Genomic DNA, 24,357 nt, shown 5'->3' on the forward strand with positions numbered 1-24,357 from the left:
TAAAAACCTGATTGTCATTCTATCAATTAGGATTTTTAACAGCAGAAAAGGAATATATTGCAATGGCATCAGGTAGCTCACAGAATTGATGGGAAGGGAGAGGTAGGTTTATAAAAGAACAGAAATAACAATGCCGCCACAGGTCTAGGAATCAGGATGCTTCGATGGTATAACTGGGAGATGATGCTGGACTGAAAGTGCTCTTTCTGGTGTTTAGGGTTTTCCATCATTTCTGGTCAAATTCAAAGAACTGAGTTCAGCCATCTTACCTTGAATCATGGGTTCACTGCCTGGAACTTGCACCAATGGTCCCAGTAAGACTACTTACATTGTGGATAGGGGATTCTTGTGTGTCACTCAGAAGGATGAGTGACTATATAGCTTGGTTTGGCTGGTGGAAGAGTCCCAGTTTTCTGCTTGTTGTCCTGATAGGGTTGTATATATGGGATGCTATTCAGTGATGCCATAATTTATTCTCCAAATAAGGACATTTAAAAGAATATAAAAGTAGCTTTTATTAATAATTATGTCTGGTGCAATATCTGTCCCCAGGATTACCATGAGTGTCTCATGGTCAGCACCTGGTTTTTCAGGTTGCCTCTGGTCAATCTATTCATGCCATGGTAGTGAATCTTTCTAAGCTGGAAAGAGGGATCTTTCTAAGCTGGAAGCCTGGTTATGTCAGCTTCCCTGCTCTGATGATATCCTATTTTGCTCTTGGTTACAATCCAGATGCCTTTACCTGGCCCGAAACTCTCTGCATGACCTGTTGTGCTTACCTCCTCAGCGTCCTCTCTCAGATTCTCCACCTGTGCCCTTCCTTCTGATTCTCCGTGACTCGAGTCTTTAGAAAAAAGTTGTTTCTTCTGTTTGTACCTCTGTTTTCTCATTCCCCACAAGCTCCTACTTAGCCTTAGCTCTTAGCATTAGTAATAATCATCTTATTTATAACTCATCTACACAGAGCACTTATTTTTATGCCAGATGCCACGCTAAGGACTTCATGTGGAGTCCTTCTCCTTTGAACTTTTGAGCAATCCTGGCAAATAGGTGCTACTATCACCATTAGCATTCCTACCTTATAGATCAGGAGGTTGGGGTACAGAGATAATAAATGCCTTACCAAGATACACAGCTATTAGGAAGTGGGGCTAGGATTTGAACCTGGTGACGCAGACATAGAGCCTTTTCCTTAACCCTGTGCTATATGGCTTTTTTTTAAAAAATCATTTTTTACAGGTGGCCTCTGCCTTCCCTGACCTAAGTGTGTGTTAAGTGCCTCTCGGTGCTTCCCTAGCATAGAACTTTCTCTACCATCATCTCCATCACTCTTTTTTTTTTTTTTTTTTTAGACAAAGTTTTACTCTCGCAGGCCAGGCTGGAGTGCAGTGGTGCAATCTTGGCTTACTACAACCTCCGCCTCCCAGGTTCAAGAAACTCTCCTGCTGTAGCCTTCTAAGAATCTGGGATTACAGGCACCTGCCACCACACCCGGGTAATGTTTTGTATTTTTAGTAGAGATGGGGCTTCACTGTGTTGGCCAGGATGATCTCAATCTCCTGACCTTGTGTTCATCATTCTTTACTGCAATGGTCTGTTGATGTGTTTTCTTTTTCTTCTGGAGTCTAAGTTTCATAAGTTTAGTGGCTATTTCATTCATTCTTTTTTCTCCTCCTCCTTCTTATTCTTTGAGATAGCATTTCACTCTTGTCACCCAGGCTGGAGTACAATGGCATGATCTTGGCTCACTGTGACCTCAGCCTCCCAGGTCCAAGCAATTCTCCTGCCTCAACCACCCAAGTATCTGGGATTTCAGGTGCCCACCATCACGCCTGGCTAATTTTTATATTTTTGGTAGAGATGGGGTTTCACCTGGCCAGGCTAGTCTTGAACTTCTGACCTCAGGTGATCTGCCTGCCTCAGCCTCCCAAAATGCTGGGATTGCAGGCATGAACTACCATACCTGGCTTATTTCATTCTTTCTTACACAAGTACGTGTAGCTCTTGTCACACAGTAGGCACACAATAAATGTTGAAATGGTGCAAAAAACTGAGCGGTTAGGTCTTGATAGGTTATCAAATGCCTCTCCCATTCTACCTGTATACCCGCTTCCTTAGGCTGTTCTCCAGCACCATTGGCTTTTAATATCCTATTATATTAGCTTTTAATGTCCCTTCCTTTAGGCGTTTGCCTATGAGATTACCTCTGTGGAAAACTCTCCTTTCTCCTTTGTGCTAACTCATGGTCTTCTGTCTTCAAATGCCACTGGGGCATGAGTCTTCTCTTGTCCGTTTCCTGTCATGTGGAGACTAGTCCTCAGTATGGCAGAAACCCACATTGTTTCTCTAGCTTTGCTTTCCTCTCATTATTAAGGAGATGGCATATTGCCAATAATTAAATGACTACCTCCCTTGTTTGCATTTGCAACTGGGATGGAAGCTTTTGATTGACTTTAGTTTTGACCAATGAGATAAGGGTTGTCAGTGAGCACAGGAAGTGTTCTTAAAGGGAAGAGTATCTTTTTATTTTTAAACTTTACCTCCCTTCTACTGCCATAGGTGTAGGTTGGCACTCTAGCAGAGCATCTTGGACCATGAGAACCTGAGCTACCCTCCAGAGTTGGTAGTCTGGCACAAGAGTAGGAGCCTGAGTCCCAGACAATTTTGTATTGTTCCTATGCCATCCCTAAACTATGTACTGTTGACTTTTTTTTCATTAGTGAGCAATATGCACATTTACTTTTAGCTGCTCTGTTATATGCAGCCAAACCCAATCCTGTCTGATACACTGGTCCCCAGGAGACCCCACACATGCTGAGCAGTCTTGAGAAGCTGGGTAGTGACTCTGGGTGGCAGGTGGCAGCTGTCAGGGGAAAAAAGGTGGCTTTCATGCTATTTAGAAAGCATTTAAAAGAGGCTTCTATAAGTATTTTAAAGATGGGCTTCTACACATGTAGCTTAAGTTCTGCCTGTGGCTCTGACATGGATTGCTGGTATATCCTTGGACAAGCCACACCACCTTTCTGGACCTCGTTTTCCTGCTGGGGATGGCTGGTGGGTAAGTGAAGTTGGACCATAAATTTTCAAAAGTCTCTGGTGTCAAAGGCCATGTTCCCAAGACAAGAACTGCTAAGACAGAGACCAGGACCAAAAAAAAAAAACCAACCAAATCAAACCAAACCAACACAAAAACTGATCTAGGTAAAAACATTTCCCACATTTTTGTTTTTTTGAATCCCCCTTTGCTTGTCCCCTGTCTTTGTCCAGATATGTGCTTTGGGTCCTTGTTCCAGCCTTGTAAAGCACATGTTAAGAGAAAGTGGTCAAGCCTTGACTGGAGCAAATATTAGCACTGTTTGTGAGTGATAGCCCTGACCCTGCTGTTCAATCTTCAGGTGCTTCTGAGATCTCAAAGTCTCATCTCCTGGCTTACCCAGATTCTATCTCTGTCAAGTCTAATATTAAGGTTTCATTTCTAAAATTATCTTCCTCTAATAAGCTCCTAACAAAGGCAAAGCTGGGAGGACCACCCTAGTTTCCCATCAAACACATCTCCTCCTTCACACAAACATTGTGTTGTTTGTCCTTTAATGTCTTCCTAACCTTCATGTGACCTGGCTTCATAGGAGAGAGAGTGTGTGTGTGTGCACGTGCATGTGCACGTTCGTAAGTCTGTGACTATTGGGAGTTATAGGGAGAAGACAGAGGACAGAGGAAGGGGGTGATCTACTGGTTACAATCTAATCGTCCTTGGTCCAACCCTTCCTAGTGATAGTCCTGAGTCTTACCTTCTGGTTTTGGCTTCTTTGCCCTAGAAATGATTCCATCCTTATGTGCTTGCGTCATCAGCCTGCAGGGTAACAATACCCACCCCTCCCCATTCTCAATGATCAATGTCTCCATAGCAGGCATTGATAATCCCCCTCTTCCCGCTTTTTCCCTGAACTGGATAATGTCTTACAAGTTGGTTTCAGCATGGTCCTCCAGGCAGCACTTATTGGCTAAAGTTGGCCCCAGACTGCACGGATTGGCGCTGGTCTCCCTGGAAGAGTGTTTTTCTCAATGGCACGGATCTGTGCCTGCAGTCATGCTGAGCAGTCAGTGCACACCCAAAAAACATGGCTAGCCAACTGAGAATGGAAGGTGGGCTGATGGGCTCTGAAGCTGTGTCCAAATCACATTTCTCATCAGTACTAGGCTCGTGTATTCTTTATAGTTCAACTGTTTTTAGGATGCTCTTTCCATCATGGAGAAAAAAGCGGGACTGGAATTAGGATCAAGTATGTTAGTGGAAGGTGAGGTGGGCAAGGATGCTTTGAGAAATGTAACATGCTATTTGTGACACAAGCCCAGGATCCAGAGTCAGATTTTGGCTCAAATCTCAGATTCTTTCATTTTCCTTCAACAAATACATAGAACTACCTGTTTTTCTAATTTTCCTTAATAATAAAATGAGTATGAGAATAATACTTGGCTCCCAAACCACCGATGTGTGAGCACATGGTGGAGAGAACACAGTCTGGGAACAGGAAACCCTGGGTTTAAGCACTGTCCTTCCTCTTCCAGACCAATAAATTTTAGGCAAGTCATCTAACTCTGAGTCTTCATTTTCTCATCTATTAAATTGTATTAATAATAATTTCTATAAAGGAAGTTGTGAGTCTTAAGCTAGAAGACATAGATGAATGTGCTATAATAATGACATGCAATTATTATCAGTAGGAATGACAGTGATTTTATTCCACATCCTACCTTACAACTGCTCATACCTGCATGCTAATAATATTCACCCCATCCCATTCTCAGTTATCCTGCTCCCACACTGATAATTCATCTTTGCTCTCCTTTCCTCCTTTCTCAGTGGTTCAGAGGGCCCTGCAGCATGGCTAGTTCAACTCTGATTTCTGCCTGCTTAGTGGTGGATAGCAGGCTACTTATACAGCATAGGTCATGCATAGGTGAATGAGATGAGTGATCGCTTATGATGTGAATGGCACCACTTAGAATGGTGCAGTGCACAACTTGCACGACTGTCTATGGAAGCCTTGGCATCTATCTGTCCATCCACAGACATCTAGATTTTTTTTTCCCATTTAGAGTAGTATCTAGGCAACAGATCCAGCTTTGCTGATAGGGTTTGTGCAATGCTAGAGGCTATATTAGAGAGTTTTTCCTCATTTGAGGTATCAGCAGATTCTAAACCCATGGCAGCATGTAGAGAGAACTGTGAATAAAGCTGAAATCTAGGAGGCTGGAATCTAGAAGCAAGCAGGTAAAGCCAGGTGGTTGCCTAAATGAAGGGGCAGGATGCACAAGGGAAAAGAACAATTGTAAGTAGACTGAATTCACCGGGAGGGCTGAGTGAACTTTCTGGATAAGACAGTGTTGGTGTGAGATTTACTTTAATGTTGTGGACATAAACCTGCCAGGTCCTGATGGGCTCTGAGTTGGACTGAATTTTGTTTGCCCCCAAATTCATGAAAAAGCCCTAACCCCAATTTGACTGTATTTGTAGATGGGGCTTTTAGGAGACAATTAAGGCTAAATGAGGTCATAAGCATGGGGTCTTAATCCATTAGTATTGGTGGCCTTACAAAAAGGGGAAAAGAGAGAGACCTGTTTTCTCTTTCTGCTATGTGAGGACACAGTGAGTAGGCAGCTGTCTGCATGCCAGGAAAATGGGGCCCTCGTGAGCATCTGGCCATGCTGGCACCCTGCCCTTGGACTTCTAGCCTTCTTTCTCTTAAGTCACCCAGTCTGTGGTATTTTGTTATGGCAACTTGGATAGATTAAGACAGACTTTTTATAACAGAAACCTTTAAGTAACAATTTATTTTAAAATTTTTATCTTCTTATGTAAAAGAAAGTTGGAGTAGGCATAAGCTTATAGGATCATTAAGAAGCTCCTGTCCTTCTATCTTTCTGCTTCCAGGCTTCCATCTCAAGGTTACTTCATGGCCCAAGACTTCTGTTGGAGCTCCAGCTGTTACAGCAGCATCTCAGGTAACATAACCGAGGATGGGAAGAAGGGCAAAAGGGATGAACCTTCCTGGCTGAGTCAGCTGTTTTTAAGTAATCCTTCTGGAAGGCCTTCAGGCTCTTCTACCCACCATTGGCCAAAATTTGTCTCATGGCTATGTCTAATGAAAAAGGAGATGAGGAAACTTGGAATTTTAGCTGAGTGCATTCCTGCCCCCAATAAAATTGGAGTGTTGTTTCTAATAAGGAACGGGAACAAGGGTATTAAAGACAAGTAGCAGACTTTGCCACAGAGGCCTTTTTCATATCTCTTCATACAACTATTTTTTTTGGAATTACCTTTTTTTTGAGACGGAGTTTCGCTCTTGTTACCCAGGCTGGAGTGCAATGGCGCGATCTCAGCTCACTGCAACCTCCGCCTCCTGGGTTCAGGCAATTCTCCTGCCTCAGCCTCCCGAGTAGCTGGGATTACAGGCACGCGCCACCATGCCCAGCTAATTTTTAAAAAATATTTTTAGTAGAGACGGGGTTTCACCATGTTGACCAGGATGGTCTCGATCTCTTGACCTTGTGATCCACCCACCTTGGCCTCCCAAAGTGCTGGGATTACAGGCTTGAGCCACCGCGCCCGGACTGAAATTACCTTTCTTAAAAGCAACTGGCAAACACAGGTGATTGCGCTGGGCTCAAAAAATACCAACTGGCTTATTGAATTAGAATGTCTGTTAAACCATTATACTGACTGAAGGGCAGTAAAATGTGAGCTCTTCTTTTTGAAGACTTGGTAGTCAGGGCCAGAACAAACATTCCCCACAGTGTCAACCTGGCTTGCAGAAAGTCCAGCTGTTCCAAAAACTCAGCATGGGTCAGAACTTGATCTTTCCTTTGTTGCTGCTTCAAATGACAGTTTTTCATTATTACATTGTGTAAGTAGCTACTGGTGCCATAGAAAAGAAGTTGGTGACTCATGAAATTACTTCTTAGCCAGAAATACATTAAGCTAAAGTAACGAGGCAATGACATGATTTTTTTTCGCCTATATCCCACAGCATCACTTGCCAGTGGTTGCTTAAGGAAACTTGGCCTTGACATGGCATACCAGTCTATATTGAATATTGCAAACTTTTTAGGGTCACCCAATAAATGCAAAAGCCAGGCCTTATGTGTTAGATCACTAGAAGTTCAGCTTGGTTGATTTATGCTTTGAAGTGTCAATCATTACAGTAAAAAAAAAAAAAATTAGTGAGCATATACTGTGTCAAAATGTTGTGTGCTGGCGCACTGACAAAGAACTAATATTTGGTTTTTGCTTTAAAGACCTTACCAGTTAGTGAAGGAGGTAAAATGTGAATGGTAGAGTTAAACAAGGTAGAATGTGAGGAGGAGACTAATAGAGGAGCAGTGAGAAGCCAAGCAGAGGGGTGGGGGCTCCACGGAAAGCTGCAAAAGAGAGGTAGAGAGTTGAACCTTGAAGGCTGGGGAAGCTTTAGACCCAGACCCATGGAGACAGAGGTTGAGAGAGTGCGGGGGGGGGTGTTTGTCCAAAAAGGAACAGCCTGAGGAAGGGCCTGGAGAGAAGGTGTCCTAGGGCATCTCAGAAGCTGCTGAGAAATTGAACTGTGCTCTGCAGATGTCAGTATATACTCTGGGGAAAAGGGACCTAAAAGCAAATAAATTTTGGGAAATGCTAGAGATTTTAATTAAATATTAGCATATTAAGAGCTCTGAGAAGGCACTTTCTTTAAAGGCAAACTGACATCTATTTAATTTTGTTAAATGAGCAAGTGAATTTTGCTGAGAATGATGGTTTCCAATGTCATCCATGTCCCTGCAAAGGACATGAATGCATCCTTTTTTATGGCTGCATAGCATTCCATGGTGTATATGTACCACATTTTCTTTATCCAGTCTATCACTGATGGGCATTTGGGTTGATTCCAAGTCTTTGCTATTGTGAATAGTGCTCCAATAAACATACGTGTGCATGTGTCTCTATAGTAGAATGATCTATAATCCTTTGGATATATACCGAGTCATGGGATTGCTGGGTCAAATAGTATTTCTGGTCCTAGATCCTTGAGGAATTGCCACACTGTCTAACACAGGAACAGAAAACCAAACACCACATGTTCTCACTCCTAAGAGGGAGTTGAACAATGAGAACACATGGACATAGAGAGGGGTACATCACACACCAGGGTCTGTTGATGGGTGGGGGGCTAAGAGAGGGATAGTATTAGGAGAAATATCTAATGTAGGTGACGGGTTGATAGGTTTATAGCAATCCACCAAGGCACGTATATACCTATGTAACAAACCTGCACATTCTGCACCTGTATCCCAGAACTTAAAGTATAATAATAATAAAAAAGGAAACAAATTTATATGAGCAGGAAATAATTTCCTTTTGTTTTTTGTTTTGTTTTTTTTTTTTAACCTGGAATGAGTATTTCTGAAAGCTTTCCCATAATGTTAGTTTGGGGAATACTGATATGCTTGGCATATTGATTTTAGACTCATTAGAAATGTTGCCTAACAATCATAGTTATACTGAACATAATAAAATAGCAAAATTCAATTTTTGCTGGAATACAAGAAGCATAAATGTAGTATTGAGAAATAATACTGGAAAGGCACTTTAGGATCAGATTGTAAAAGACTTTGAGTGCCACATGTATTAGTCAGCGTTCTCCAGAGAAACAGAACAAATATAGGAGATATCTGTCTATCTATCTATCTATCTATCTATCTATCTATCTATCTATCTATCAAAGAGATAATTATAAGGTATGGCTAATATGATTAGGGAAGCTGAGAGTCCCATGATCTACTGCCTATACCTGGAGACCCAGGAAAGCTGGTGGTGTAGTTTGCAGGTCTGAGAGCCAGAGATTTGATGGTGTAGATTCTAGCATGGATCTGAGGGCCTGAGAGGGGCACCAAGGGCGGGAGGAGATTGATGTTCCTGCTCAACAGTCAGGTGGAGACTGAATCCAGCCTTCCTCTGCCTTTTTGCGCTATTCAGGCTCTCAAAGGATTCGATGATGCACACACCCACACTGGGAAGGGTCATTTGCTTTTCTCAGTTTACCAATTCAGTTGCTAATCTCTTCCAGAAACACCCCATAGACACCTCCAGAAATAATGTTTCAGCAGATATCTGGGCATTTTATGGCCCATTCAAGGTGACACATGAAATTAACCATCACACCATACTAAATGTTTGGATTTTATGTTGTAGGCAGACAGAATACTACTACTGTCACCCTATGGAGTAGAACCTGCGTAGATTTGCTACAATAATGTAATGTTAAAAAGATGAATACCTAGATTAGACTTCCTGGGGTTTAGAGATTAGAACACTTCCCATCATTGTGTTTGGATTCTTCAAAGAGTAAAACTTAAGCTTTAGTTATAAACTAAAATGAATGTTTGATTACTTAAATGGAACCAGTTTGGTCAATATATAAACCAACTAAACTAATTACAGCTATGGTTTTGATGTTTGTGTGAAATTCAGACTAATCAAAATGGAAATGGTGGTTTAACTGAAGCCAGCCATGTGGGATAACAGAGTACCTTCCAATGTAGCAAAGGCACACTTCTGAATCAAATCATAATCAGAGTATTAGTAGAAGTGTGAGGATAATCAGTAGTTTCATGCACACACACATACATGCTCATGTGTGCACATATTTCCTGCTGACCTCAAGTTTATCGCAGTTATTCTTTGTCAGGAGGTTCTTCTGGGCAGCTCCTCCAGGCAGTCTCTCAGGAATCCATCCACTTTGTGCTCCACCATGTTTAATACATTGTTTCAAGTTCACTGGTGTCATCAGCTGACAGATGAGAAGACAGAAGCACAGGGAAAGTATATTGCTATTGTTCTTAACCACCTTGGCCTGGAAGGACACATCACATTTTCTCACCCTCCTTGGGCTAAAACCAGTCACATGGCCTCATCCAAATGCAGTGTTAGAAATGTTAACAGTGTTTCCAGGAAGAAAGAATGGGTTTGCTGAGCATCTAGCTGATCTCTGCTTACTAACACACTACTCTGAGTAACAGATTACCCAATAGCAGGTTAGGGTTCCAAGTACAGAACTGTTTTTCCTTGATCAACAATTCTATTACTCATCCAAGAAGAAAGTAAGAAGCAGTGGTCCTCTAAGTCTTTGCTTCCATGTCCCATAAATGTATTATGAAAAAATGATGTACTCCCTTACCTTTTTCTTAAATCGACTTATGAATTCTTTCTTCATAAATTTAAATAGTATCAAAGGATGAAATGTCTCCCATATGATAAATATTGAATGTTTTAATATGAAATAATATATCACTCTTTAAAATCAATCTAGTGGCATAAAGATGTCATAGTCACTTGACATTCACTATCTAATTTTTAAAAGTCACGTGAATGGGCTTTTATTTAATAGGAAATTCTACATTGAATGTTTTTCAAACCATAAAAATTGTATTTCCGCTTTATTCCTGTGACTGAGTTTTCTCTTATTGTAACATATTTTTATGTTTGGAGGTATTCTATAGATCAACCTACGAAACATTTCTGTAAAAGAAAATATGTTTAGAAACAAAAATTGTTTCCTGTGACTCCAAGGCTTCAAGTTGTAAAACACATTTCTTTTGGATCGAGTTATCATTATAATTATTCAAAATAACATATGCATATATACTGTGCATTTTAATAAATAATTACATGTCATGAAAGTAAAATATTTTTATTGGAATTGCTTTCCTTTGTGATAAACATGGGTAAGGACTATATTTTCTTATTAATGAATGCTCTGTAGATATCGCAATTTTGAATTGTCTCTTTGTTTGGGACCTTGGTCTTGCTACATATTTATATGGTTGAAAATTTTTTTGTTGTTTAGATTTTTTTTTTTTTGCAGAATGGGGAAGGGAGAAGGTACCTGGCTTGTTGCCTCAGGTGCTTTCTTACACGGATCAATTTTATAAAATAATGGACCTTTGATAATTCTAGATTTAAAACTCATTATATTTGTGCCCACATATGTCGAGGGAGGTCTTTATGAGAATGTAGCCCAGTTTGAAGACTGCTGACATATGGAAAATAAAAATGCCCTAGAGTATGGATACCTTATTTCACTCATAGTTGGCTGTGCTCTTCTAAATAAGTTACTTCACCTCAAGGCATCCGGTTTCCCATTTCAAAGAATCTGAGGCCCATTTAGTCCCCACATTCTGATTCTCAGGTGTCCTTCTCGGGGCGGAATTGATTGCATAATGTAGGCTGTACTTGCTACTGACTGTAGCCACCAAATTATCTTTTCCAAGCAATTAGATTCTGCAACTGCCTCATCTCAACATATCAAACAGATTTATGAAAGTAATCTTTGACCTTTGCAACAACTAGAAGGGAACAGAGACAAAGAGAACAGAGCTTTAAGCATTTCCTTTCTTTCCTTTTTTGGCTTGATTAGATGTTTGGTTTCCACAGCTTGCATGACTAATTCTGTGCTTCGATGACTCTCTTATAACCTTAGCATGTAAAGATGGAAAAGTTCCCCCAACATTTTCAGGAGACTTTTATTATAGGCTATTTTATACGTCTGGTCAGAATGGGCTAACTGATTTTTCACAAGAACAAAATTTGGCAGAAAGCCTGGCCTCTCTTAATCCTCCTCTTGCCAAAAATCACTCTGAAGCCAGTTTGGAGGCCTCTTGATGTCCCCTATGAGGCCAGATTGAGAAATGGCTTGGGTAAGAGTAACCCTTTCACCTACAGTCAGATTTCGTTTATCCATGGAGAGGTAGAGAACCCCTCTTTACCTGCATTTGAGGAAGATTAAAGGGGAAGCTTAGTGGCTCTACCTCCCTGGGAAGCGATGATTTCATGTTACACATGTGACTCGGAAAGGGCACAGAGAACCCACGTCATCCTCCTCACTAGCAAGAAGGACACTGTAGGAATATGGCTGCCCCCACTTGTTCAAACCTTCCCAAATACTGTGGGACCTTCCCAAATACTGCGAACCTTTCCTGGCTTCGCAGGTACCCAGCCCTTGTGTCACCTCCTTCCCCCTCCAGTGTGGTTACTTGGTCCCCATCTGAAGATGCAGCCTCACTCTGCCTCTCAGGGCAAATACTGACAAGAGACAGGAGGTCCCCAAGTCACAGGAAGGGTTTCCACAGGGGTGTGTCAGGATCAGATTTCAGTTTTTGATTTACTGCTCTGACTGCAGCTGTGTGGAGGATGTTCAGGTTACACTGTGGTGATAAAGTTGTTATTCTGCTGGAGAACTCCAATGAGTTTCACATGTGTGTTGCCTGTGTGATATAGTGAACCCAGATGGCCCCTATGGCTTGCTGCAGGAGATTGTTGTCTCATCATCTTTTACTGGAGATGAGCAAACCAGGTCGAGTTTCTGAAAATGAGTATTTTTGAGAGAATCTTCACTAAGCCAACTTGGTGGACTGGGAGCTCTGGTCTCAGACAGTCCAGGCTCTGATCTCTCACACCTCTGCTTACTGTGTGATCTTGGAGAAGTTACTGAACTTCTCTCAGCCTGTTCTTTATCTGTAAACTGGGGAGGATCCTTGTCTCTATTATATTGGATTATTGTGATGATTATGCTCCTGGTCTGTATAAATATTATACTATCTGTTTGCCCTTCTGAACTAGTGCTGAGGATAGAGTGGAGAGAACTATGGTTAGAGGAAGGAGAGAAAAGGAACGTAGATTTGGAGGAGGCATGGGAACTGAAGGATTTGATGTTCCTGAATTGGATCGGCAGAGATTCTGCAGTTTTGGCTGAGAACAGCTTCTGGTTTGATTTGTCTCAGTTTTTGCTGAAACATCCCAACTGAAGGCCCAGAGGTTGGCAGTGGTCTAAGCATGTTTTCGTTTGGTCTCTCACTTAGTTTATCTGAATAGTAATAGCTGGTCTATTAAGGTGGGTGTATAAGTCAGTGTTCTCCAGAGTAGAACCAGTAACACACACACACACACACACACACACACACACACACACCTATCTAGCTATATATCTAGATTAAGAAATTGGCTCACATGATCACACGATTGTGGAGGTGCAAGTGAAAATCTACAGGGTAGGCTGCCAGGCTTGAGATCAGGGAAGAGTTTGGGTCAAAGGCACTCTGCTGTCAGAGTTTCTTCTTGCTTGGTGGAGGTCAGTCTTTGTTTAACTAATTGGCAAAGCCCACTTGCATTATGGACAGTTATCTGCTTCCCTCAAAGTCCACTGATTTAAATGTTCATCTTATCAAAAAAAAAAAACACCTTCACAGAAATATCTAGAATAATGCTTGACCAAGTATCTGTGCACCATGGCCCAGACAAATGGACACATAAAATAACCCTCCTAGTGGGTACGCATGGCAGTTGGCTGCAGCCTGGATTGCCTAACACCTGACCCATGCCATTCAGTTACTTCTGTTCCTGACTCTGAGAGGTGTTTGAATTTGTGGTCTTTAGCATCGTTCTTCATGATTATGTGTCAGACTGCATCGTAGGACACTACATGATGCAGTTGGACTTGCTGGTCTTGAGTCCCCAGCAATCATCATGAACTGGCTAGAGGACCACTGTGTGGCATGCCGGGGTCTTTGACTCAGTGGATGTGCTGAAACTTATATGAGCTTAGGTGTGAGGCATGTTGGGATTGTAGCAGCATGGCCAGGATGGAGAAAAAGCTAAAGACAGAAGGCTGATGCTGGGTAAACTAACTGGCAGGGGCAGCTGCCCCATGGAGCAGCCAGGGGCCTAAACCCCAGTGTCCAAAGGATGTAGCACATTCTTGTGTGTTTGGGCAGGGAGGTCCAATCCAAAAGTGAGGCCTCCCTGGAAGGGGAGGGTCCAGGAGGCTGGCAATACTCTCAGGCTCTGGGCGATTGGTCTCTTCACAGCAGACTCGGAGCTGGGAGGAAGGCAGTGTGAGCTACTTTGGCTACAGGTTTCTCACTCAGAAAGCTCAGGTTCAGGGAAGTGTTGTGCTCTAGCAGGACATGGAGCTAGGACACAGGTGTAGGGAAGGGCCAAGACATATGACAGAGGCTGGAGTGATGGCTTCTGTGGTTTAGAGGCCACGTGGTGAGCCCAAAGTCATCCTGGCATCATGGAATCCAGACTGCAGGAGGCTCACCTTAGACCTTGTCTGCTACTGCTGCTGCTGAGGCTGTTGCCCTGACTTAGGCTGCCAAGGGAATGGGGTTGAGGCTGACTGAGAGTGATGTGGACATCACTATGGACTGCATGGGGCCCTCATCCCTGTGTGGATGGCACTGATGGGGCAGTGGTGGATTTCCCCATGAGATGGCACTCAGAGTTTATCTTTGTGTATGCTTTCTTTTTTTTGGCTTTGATTAAAAAGAATGCATACTGTAAATTGTACTCTGTTTTAGAATTCATAGAAATATGACTTGTCTTTCCTAATCTCAAGCAGGTTTCATGTACTTTCATGATTCCTAGGGGATTATATTTCTGATAGTTATTTTTTTCCTTCTTGGATATGGTGACAGAAGGGCACAGGGCATAGGTTATAATCTCTTGTCCCAACACCCTTGGATCCACCCTCTCCCCAAGAAGCTCACAGTCTAGTTAGAAGTAAAGATGTATCTACTCTTCTGATATGAGATACAATGAGATGTGCTATCCTAGAGATAAAAACAAGATGTCATTATTGGATGACAGAGAAAATGACTAATTGACTAATTCTGTGTCGCATCTTCTTGAGGAAAGGTTGGGACATTAATAGGTCATAGATTCAGATTAATATTTAAGGTGAAAAATACCGTTTTTGAAGAACATGAAGTAGGAACATCACAAACAACTCAGGTCTCCCTGTGACAAAGTTGCCCAGGGCAAAGCTTTCCCTAAGAGTCATTTGAGACAGAGACATTGTTTGTGAGTCTGAAATTAAAGAAAAGAGGGAGAGAGGGAGAGACATAACTGTACAAAATGTAGGAAGTGCCCCCAACTTCTGGAGACAAGAGGGCCCAGGTAAATACTAAAGCAGGGTCTTGGTAATTAGGAGGTAATATGCTCTTTTGAAGTTACTTCCGGAGGAGCTAACAAGAGGCAGTAAAATGACAGCCTGGGAATCAACAAATAACTAATATTAACTTTACATTATGCTTTATGGTTTGGAAGGCAGGATCACAGTGTAGGAATTTTTGATATTTCTGTTTAATAAATGAAAAAGCAGAGGTTTAGAGAAGTTAAGTGAATTAGTTAGGGTCACGTAAATAGTAAGTGGCCAAATCCTATTGAAGGAAACCGGTCTGGACCAGTCAGTCTGTTTTTATGGCCGCTGTGAAACTTCAATGTTTCTCTCTTCAATAAACATTTATTGAGCACCTATTGTGTACTAGGTATCTGATGGTTTCTGATACAGTTCCTAATATCTGGGAGCTCACAGTCTAATTAATGGATGGTTCTCACTGAGGTGATGTGTCTCCCACCAGGGGACATTTGGCAGTGTTTGGAGACATTTTTGGTTGTCATGACCGGGGAGTGGGTGTCACTGACATCTAGTGGGTAGAGGCTGGGAGTGCTGCTGAATATCTTAAAAAGTTCAGGACAGCGCCCACAACATTGAGCAATCTGGCTGTCCTAGTCAGTTTGGCGGCTGAAATAGAATGCCATAGACAGGCGGCTCAAACATCATTTACTGCTCCTGGTCCGGAGGCTGGAAAGTAAGGGTGCTGGCAGGTTTGCTGTCTAGAAAGGGCTACTTCATGGCTCGTGAACAGCTGCCTTCGACTTGTGTTCATGGAGGAGATTAATCTCACTCGTGATGATCTCATCTAAACCTAATTACCTCGAAAAGCCCCACCTCCAAATCCATCCCATTGGGGGTTAGAGTTTCAACACATGAATTTTGGGGACACAAACCTGTAGTCTGTACCCCTAACCCTAATATTTGTCAACAGTATGGCAACTGAGAAAGTCTGTCCTAGCTCATGATTCATTCATTTATTCTATCATTTTAAAAATAAAATTTCTGAATTGTTAAATGTACCAATGTACTGACAAGGGGCAAGGAACAGTTCTAAGTACAGAAGATATGGTGCAGAATAAGACAAAGAAAGCCCCTGTCCTCCTGCCCTTCCATTCTAGATGTTGGACAGTAACAAGGAAAGCGTCGGGGTGAAGACGGCTGTGCAGAAAGTTCAGATGTGTTGGCACAATTACGTGTAACTGGGCAGTGGCTTTAGGTTGGCTGGTCCCAGAAGGCCTTGCTGAAGGGGTGGTAGTTAAGGTTAAACTTGAATGGCAAGAAACTGTGCAAGGAAAGGGCATGCCATGTCAATGGAACAGTGAGTACAGAGGCCTTATGTGGGAAGGAGGTTGGCATGTTCTTTCAACGGACAGAAGGCAGGCCAGGGTGTTTGGAAGGTAGCAGGAGAGGGAGAGTGTGATGCAGCTGATACTGGAAAGGGTAGCAGGGACTCCATCCTGCTAGGGATTTGCTGGCTAAGGTAAGGACTTTGGGTGTTCTTCCAAAGCCTTACATGTAGCTTTTCTCCTGGTGAAAAATGATGAGGGTTATGAAGAAAATGAAATAGGGTTTGGGGTGACAAAGCGTGTGAGAGGGTGTAACGTTGAATTTGGTGGTGAGAGTGAGTCTCTTTGAGACTTGGATGCTGAGATCCAGGTGGTTGTTGGATGGCCTGGGGAAACCTATGAGCTTCCTGGGGTTATGGGCCAAGTTGTGTTCCCCCCACCACTCATACTTTGAAGCCCTAACCCCCACACCCCCACTGCAGAATATGACTGTATTTGGACACAAGCCCTTTAAAGAGGTAATTAAAGTAAAATGAGGGCATGAGGGTAGGGCTTAACTAGTGGAACTTATTTCAAGAAGAGGAAACTTGGACACAAAAAAGGGACCCTCAGGGATGCATGTGCACAGGGGAAAGGCCACGTGAGGCCATGGGGAGAAGCCACAGGGCAGAGGTGGTAGAAGGAATCAAGCCTGTTGCAAACTTGATCTTGGGCTTTTAGCTTCCAGAACTGTGAGAAAATAAATTTCTGTTGTTTCAGCTCCCAACCTGTGGTATTTTGTGATGGTGTGCTGAGCTGACTAGCACACCTGAGGTTCAGTTTTCTTGTCTGTTGAATAAGGGGCAGCTGTGACTCTTTAAGTTTAGGCTCTTTCCAGTTCTAAGAGTTGTTGACTTTAAGAAATACATGGTTGGGAGGCTGAGGTGGGTAGATCACAAGGTCAAGAGATCAAGACCATCCTGGCTGACATGGTGAAACCCAATCTCTACTAAAAATACAAAAATTAGCTGGGTGTGGTGGTGTGGGCCTGTAGTCCCAGCTACTCGGGAGGCTGAGGCAGGAGAATTGCGTGAACCCAGGAGGTGGAGGTTACAGTGAGCCGAGATTACACCACTGTACTCCAGCCTGGTGCCTGGTGATGAAGTGAGGCTGTGTCTCCAAAAAAAAAAGAAATACACGGGCTCCTTGTTGGGACTACCTGTACCCCATAAGCCTTAGCTGCACGTCCCTTAATCAGAGAATAAGGACAGAGCAGTCCTGACGGGAAACAAAAGAGCCCTTGGGAGGAAGTTGGAATTTGATATGAATTTCCCATCAATTTCAAAGAAGAGGGTTCAGGCTGGGAGCATAGCCCAGTCACTCTTCTCCCACATAAGAGGGATTCAAAACCGCAGATGGGACTCTGTGAGATCACAATGGCGTGCATATCTCCACTGGGGACAGGCCGAATTTTGTGCCAGAGTTTCCAGAGAGGAGATGGAATGTCAAGAATTTTTCCCTTGGAAAGAGTTCACTAGAGCCTGAGGGGCCCCATGGGGGACTTTCAGCCCCCTTGGTGCTGGCTGGTTGTACCATTCCAGGCGCAGGGGAATCCCCCCATTCCGGGTGAAAGGAGCCTCATTGCTCATCATGTCCTTTGTGGCTCTTGTCTCTGAGAGGAAGGCCGGAGGATGTAACTGACTCCAGGGCTCAGGAACAAGCTGGTCAAAGCTCTGCAAAATCCATAGGTTTCCTACTTGATGGAGGAGAATCTGACCTAGGAAATGACTCCACTGTCCTCTTAACAAGAGTGTCTGAAGAATGGCGGTTATAGATTTTTCTTTTGTTTCTAACTTATTCATCACAAATTGAGACATATCAGAACATATTGAAGGGGCAGACTCTGTCCCTTGCTTCCCAGCCTTTCATAGTTAACCATCTGTCCAAATATCATGAATTCAACAAATATTTACTAAGTAATTCACATTGCTTGTAATTTTGTCAGGGGGGTGGTTGGGGGGTGGGGGAGAAGACACAGATGAGAAATCAGTATTTGATGAGTGTGTATGTGTGTGTATGTGTAATGAAAAGAATAAAATGGCCGGCAGAGGGTTGCTTGTTAAACTAAGTAAATGAATAAGGAAACAAATGAACTACCAGGACATTCTGTATTTTTAAATTCCGTTTCTGTCTTTGCCTCTTTGTATCAGTGTAAACTCTACTGGAGTATAACTCCCTGAATGTCCACTTTGTGATAGGAGTATCGTTCAATGCCACATCCTTAACACCCAGAACAATACCTGGCACAGAGTAGACACTTGACTAATATTTGTCGAATGAATGAATAACTTTAAAAGAATACATTTATTTCTCTAGGTCTCATTCATTCATATGACAAACAGGTACTAGATCCTACATTAGGGGCTAAGGATGCGGAGATGGTGAAGCTAAAGCCCCTGCCTTCAAGTCAAGTTTACTAAGGGGAATAGGCAAGTGAGCACACAATTACAACACATTTGGGTGATTTCTATGAAGAAGAAGAGAAAAAGGAATAGTAAGAGCACAGAGGTGGTGACCTTGGAACCAGGGCTATCACATGAGTAGAAGTGAGGCAGGAAGACAAGGGGCTGGGGAAGGCTTCTCACAAGAGATTCGAGAAGCCTGGGCTGCAATGGTTTAGCATGGCCAGATTGTGGCTGGGAGGGGACAATGGGAGATGAGGATGAAGACATGTAGAGAAACAAGATCATGAAGAGACTTAAATGCCATGCTCAGCAGTGTGGACCATAATGTGAACATGGTGACAGGCCATTTAGGTAGGGAAGTGTCAAGATGAGACTTGTATTTTAGAAAGATCCCCCTGTTTGCAGGGTGGAGAATGGCTTGAAGTGGATTCAAAGAAGGAGGAGGGAGACCATTGAGGATGTCACCTGTGTAACCTTGGTAAGAGATGATCAAGCACAGACACAGATATTTGGGGGGCATAAAAGATGGCACGTGATAACTGATCAGTTGTGAGGTCCAAGAGAAGAAAGTCTAGGGAAACTCCCAGGATTCTGCATCCAGGCGCACAGGGTGCCAAAAACAGATGGAGGGGAGGTGGAAGAGACCACTGGCCAGTCACTAACAGACATTTGGAGCTTTAGAGGGAACTCAGTGTTAACAGTACTGATGTAGAATTATTAGCATAATAGGCTAGTGGAAGTCTTAGAAAGATGAGCAGAGGCCTGAGGATAGAAGCTTGGAAAAGTAGCAACATCTATAAGTAGAGAGGAAGTAGAGTCTACCTTGGACACTGAGAGGTGATCAGAAAGGTGGGAGAAAAATGAGGAGAGAGTGACACCTCCTAAAATCAGATCTTATCATGTCAGTGCTCTGTAGGCTCCTTGTGTCCTACAGAATTAAACTTTGAGTCATTAACATGCTTATACGGGGCACATTGCAAGCTGCTGTCCCAGACTTCTTTTTTTTTTTTTTACATCTTTCTTCCTAACAGAATCCTGATTCCCTAAGACATCTACCTCCTTCTTAGGAACTCAAAGGAGGCTGGCCTTACCCCACTCCATGGATAGGTCCTAATTAGTCTTGGCCAATCAGCACACGACAGTCCCTGGCAGTTGTCAGTGATTCAGGGACGTAACATGACATCATCTAAAATGGTTCTATCAGACCCAAACCAAGAATTCTATTCCATGCTGGAGGTGAACCAGGAAGACTATAGGCCCAGTTTCTATTAGCAGCCTCAGGATGAAGCCAGTTCTGTAGATGCTGAGAAGAGAGGCAGAGGGAGTCAAGATTTTTGATGGTAGTAATTGTTTTACAGAAATATACTTCTCATAGTTCTGGAGACTGGAAGTCCACAATCAAGGCATCAACAGATTTAATGTCTGGTGAGGGCCTCTTCCCCATAGATGGTACCTTTTTGCTGCAGCCTCACAGGGTGGGAGAGGAAACACAGCTCCCTTCAACCTCTTTTATAAAGGCACTTGTTCCATTCATGAGGGAAGGGGAGAGCCTTCATAACTTAATTACCTTCCCATAGGCCCACCTCTTAATACTATTACATTGGGTGTTAGGTTCTAACATGTAAATTTTAAGGGGGACACCAATATTCAGAAAATAGCAATAATGTATTATTATTTATTTATTTTTGCTTTATTTATTTATTTATTTTGAGATGGAATCTCACTCTGTTGCCAGGCTAGAGTGCAGAGGCACAATCTCAGCTCACTGCAACATCCGCCTCTCAGGTTCAAGCAATTCTCCTGCCTTAGCCTTTTGAGTAGCTGGGATTACATGTATGTGCCACCATGCCTAGCCAATTTTTGTATTTTTAGTAGAGATGGGGTTTCACCATGTTGGCCAGGCTGGTCTTGATCTCCCGACCTTGTGACCGGCAAGACTGAGTAATTTATAAAGGAAAGAGGCTTAATTGACTCACAGTTCCATGTTGCTCAGGAGGCCTCAGGAAACTTACAATCTTGGCAGAAGGCAAAGGAGAAGCAGATACCTTCTTCACAGGGTGGCAGGATGGTGTGAGGTAAAGCAGGGGAAATGCCAGGTGCTTATAAAATCATCAGCTGTTGTGAGAACTCACTATCACAAGAACAGCAGGGGAAACTGCTCCCATGATCTGATTACCTCCACCTGGTCCCGCCCTTGACACGCTGGGATTATGGGGATGACAATTCAAGACGAGATTTTGGGTGGGGACACAGCCAAACCATACCAGCAACCAAAGTCAATGTTTTCTTCTCTGTGAAATCTTTAACTCTCCATGGAAAAGTTAGTTATTTTTGTTTAATCGTCCTTTAATTATAATCATTATCGCATTATATTGTACCTGTTTACAAACCGGTGTTGCCCACTAGGCTGTGGGCATAGCTTAGCCTTATGCATTTTTGTATCTGTTGTGTCCAGCATGTGCCTGGTATATAGTAGGTGCTCAGGAAAATTTTGCTAAATGGGTCATTTTTAAACACGCATTCCAGTAAGTCATTACTGGGAGGAGATCAGGTATTTGTTCTGTGCATCTTCCCTGAGTTACAGGTCACTCACTAATAGAGTGAGACACACTGCATTAGCACTCCAGATTAAATGGAAAAAGGGGAAAGTATTGAGAATCCAAGACTGTCTTTATTAGTCTGACCAAAGCATTCCAAATAGGTCAGCAGACTCTGGGATTTGGCAGCAATTTTGTACATTCAGAGATGGAAGGAATTTACCAGACCCCTGATAATCACTTCTGCAAAGACAATGAGACTTTTAGGTCATTTTTGTCTGATACACTTCTTATCACCAATGGCCTGAAGCAGTGTGCATCAGCGCACTCTACTGCAGTCTTATTTTTTCATTTGCCAACACAGTTTAAACTAGAATGTATCGACCCCTGCTATGTTCCAGATGCTGGGGCAGACATTTCAAATAAAAATCTCTCAGAATACCAGAAACTCATTTTACAGACAAGAAAATTGAGGCTAAAAGGGGTAGAATAACAAGCTCGAGTTTTATGTTGCAAAACTTGACATGCTTGAGATTCAACCTTAGATTCTCTGACTCTGAGTCCAATTTTTTGTTTGTTTTTTTCTGATGTATAAACTACAGACAACATCTGCCTTGACCTTCCAGGGTTGCAGCAAGGATTACATGACATTGTAGAAATAAAGTTCTTATTTATACAGCATTAATATCAATGATGCTTAGCTAAAGTTTGTTTTAAATATCTTTTCCCTGAAGATTGAGAAAAACAGAAATTTGTGTTACCATTGGATGCTTGAGGAGTGTGGGGCTGCCCAACCATTTCTCACATTTCATCATGGAAGGTGCAATTTGCCAGGAGATAGGCTATACAGTTCCCAGTATCCTCACTGCTAAAAATCTACTGGAAATAGTAGCTGTCATTTAGTAAACATCCATGGATCTTTTGCTTTTCCTCATGTTATTTTTAATCCTGCAATAGAATAAACTTTGCTATTTTCTTTACTTTTCTTTTTTTTTAAAGGTGGAATTTCACTCTCGTCGCCCAGACTGGAGGGCAATGGCACAATGTTGGCTTACTGCAACCTCTGCCTCCCAGGTTCAAGTGACTCTACTGTCTCAGCCTCCCGAGTAGCTGGGATTACAAGTGCCTGCTGCCACGTCCAGCTAATTTTTGTGTTTTTAGTAGAGAGGAGGTTTCACCATGTTGGTCAGGCTGATCTCAAACTCCTGAACTCAGGTGATCTGCCCACCTTGGCCTCTCAAAGTGCTGGCATTATAGCCTATTTTCTTTTTACCAGAGAAGACAGGGAGGTTCAGAGAGGTTAAGTAATTTGCCCATGATAACACAGATGATGAGAGACAGAGCTGGCTCTTGAATTCAGGTGAATATAATTCAAAAGAGCAAGATCACTGTATCTGGTTATTATTGTTTATTCTAATAGTTTACGGATATGGATCTGGATAATTCCTTTCCCCTGATATTTTATCATGACTCAGGAACTTTTGAAAATTTGATGTCCTTCCTTAGGTGAAAACTCCTTGGTTTTCCAAACATTCTACATACATTTTAAAACAGGCTCAGCTAGAGTGGATAAGGAGCTAAATTTCATTCTGTGTTTCAACCTGTTTGAACATAGGTTGAACAAGAGCATTTAATGATGTGGAAATTAAGCTGATAGCTCATTGCATCTTATTCTATTCTGCCTTGATCACATAAAACTCAGTAAGTTAGACATTTGAAATATGAAAAAGGCAGATGGACCTTGGTGAAGTAGCTGAGGACATAGGCCAGAGTTGGCAAACTGTGACCTATAGGCTAAATTTGGCCAGCTGCCTGTTCTTATATGGTGCCCAAAAGCTAAGAATGGTTTCTACATTGTTAAATAATTGGAAAACATTATAAAAATATGTTTTATTTTTTGTTATGTATACATATGCTAAAATGTTTGATTTTGCTTTTTGGCCCATAAAACCTAACATATTCACCATGTCCTCTTACAGTAAGAGGCAGCACAACACACAAAAGGCCTCTGGGTAGCCTCAGAATCTCCTCTGACCTGGGGGTGGGTTCTGTGTGGATCCCATGTGTATGCCTGACTCATGACTCTCTTGGGGTACATGCTGAATCCCCAAGTCTCCCAAAATAGATCTGTGGCTACCTGCCCCCATCCCTCCTTTAGGCATAACCAGACCTGCAAGAAAGCAGCTTAGGTTCAACCCAGGGCCCCTGCTGCACGCGGCTCTGCCTCGGCACTTGCTATGTACTTAACAGTAAAAGTTTGCTGACTCCTGACATAGGACTTTACCTTCCCGGGGTGAAGAGGGCAAGGCTCAGCATCTCCTCCATTTCTGGAGCATTTTCTGGTCTTTCCATTTCTGTTCAATGTAACAGACATTCTGAGCAGGGCTTTGTGCAGACACTGTGCTGTGCACCTTGGGGAAATGAAGAGGATAAGCCCAGTTGCCCCCTGGGCCCTTGGACTGTGTGGGATTGCTGTTTCAGAGGAAGAGGGCTTTGTTCTGGGAGTAAAGGAAAATATTTCGGGGGAAGCTACTCAGCATGGAGCAGTGTAGATTTATTTGTGAGTACTGGGTTTCCAATCCCAGGCCCATGGTGAGCCTTTGCCTGATCTGGGCTCCATTATTGGGTAAATGTTTTGTTTTTGTTGAGGAAAGAAAGACTTCCTCTTTTCTACAGTGCAGTGAAATTAATGGTGGAAAGTTCGAGCAAAGCTCTTCTTTCTACATCAAGAATGAAAGGGCGTCTGTTTGAACAGGCTTCAAGCAAGAATCAGAGTTAACTGGATGCTTGGCTCCACAGCTGGGCTTTTCAGCTTTTTGCTCTATTAAAGCTTACCAGCTAACTCTTCTTGGCAGCCTGTCTTCTTCTAAAGACCCAGATGTTTGACTTTGGAGGTTGTGATGTGCGTTCCTTCAGATCTGTGCTTCCAGCGGGAGCCGGCCAGCAGGAGCCTAATCATGATCCCGGACACAAGAGCAGTGCCTCACGTCCTTCAGCGATGGACAGAGAGACCTTGTGCTTTGTGGTGAGGCTATCCACTCACTCCACAGGCTGTCTGCACCGCTGTCCTAATTAGAGACATAAAGTTGAATTTCTTCAGGGCTGT

General features: G+C 42.8%; 1 long non-coding RNA gene across 5 annotated transcripts in view; it reads left to right on the plus strand.

Annotated features, from left to right (window-relative positions):
- LOC144579768 (uncharacterized) overlaps positions 1-24,357 on the plus strand; it is a 656,332-nt gene that overhangs the window by 110,556 nt on the left and 521,419 nt on the right. For all 5 annotated transcript variants that reach the window (XR_013528135.1, XR_013528134.1, XR_013528137.1 and 2 more), the window contains one exon: positions 5,933-6,003. This is a non-coding gene — a long non-coding RNA (uncharacterized LOC144579768). The remainder of the gene's footprint in view (positions 1-5,932; positions 6,004-24,357) is intronic.

This window comes from Callithrix jacchus, chromosome 16 (genome assembly GCF_049354715.1).
Source record: "Callithrix jacchus isolate 240 chromosome 16, calJac240_pri, whole genome shotgun sequence".
NCBI classification, from domain to species: domain Eukaryota; kingdom Metazoa; phylum Chordata; class Mammalia; order Primates; family Cebidae; genus Callithrix; species Callithrix jacchus.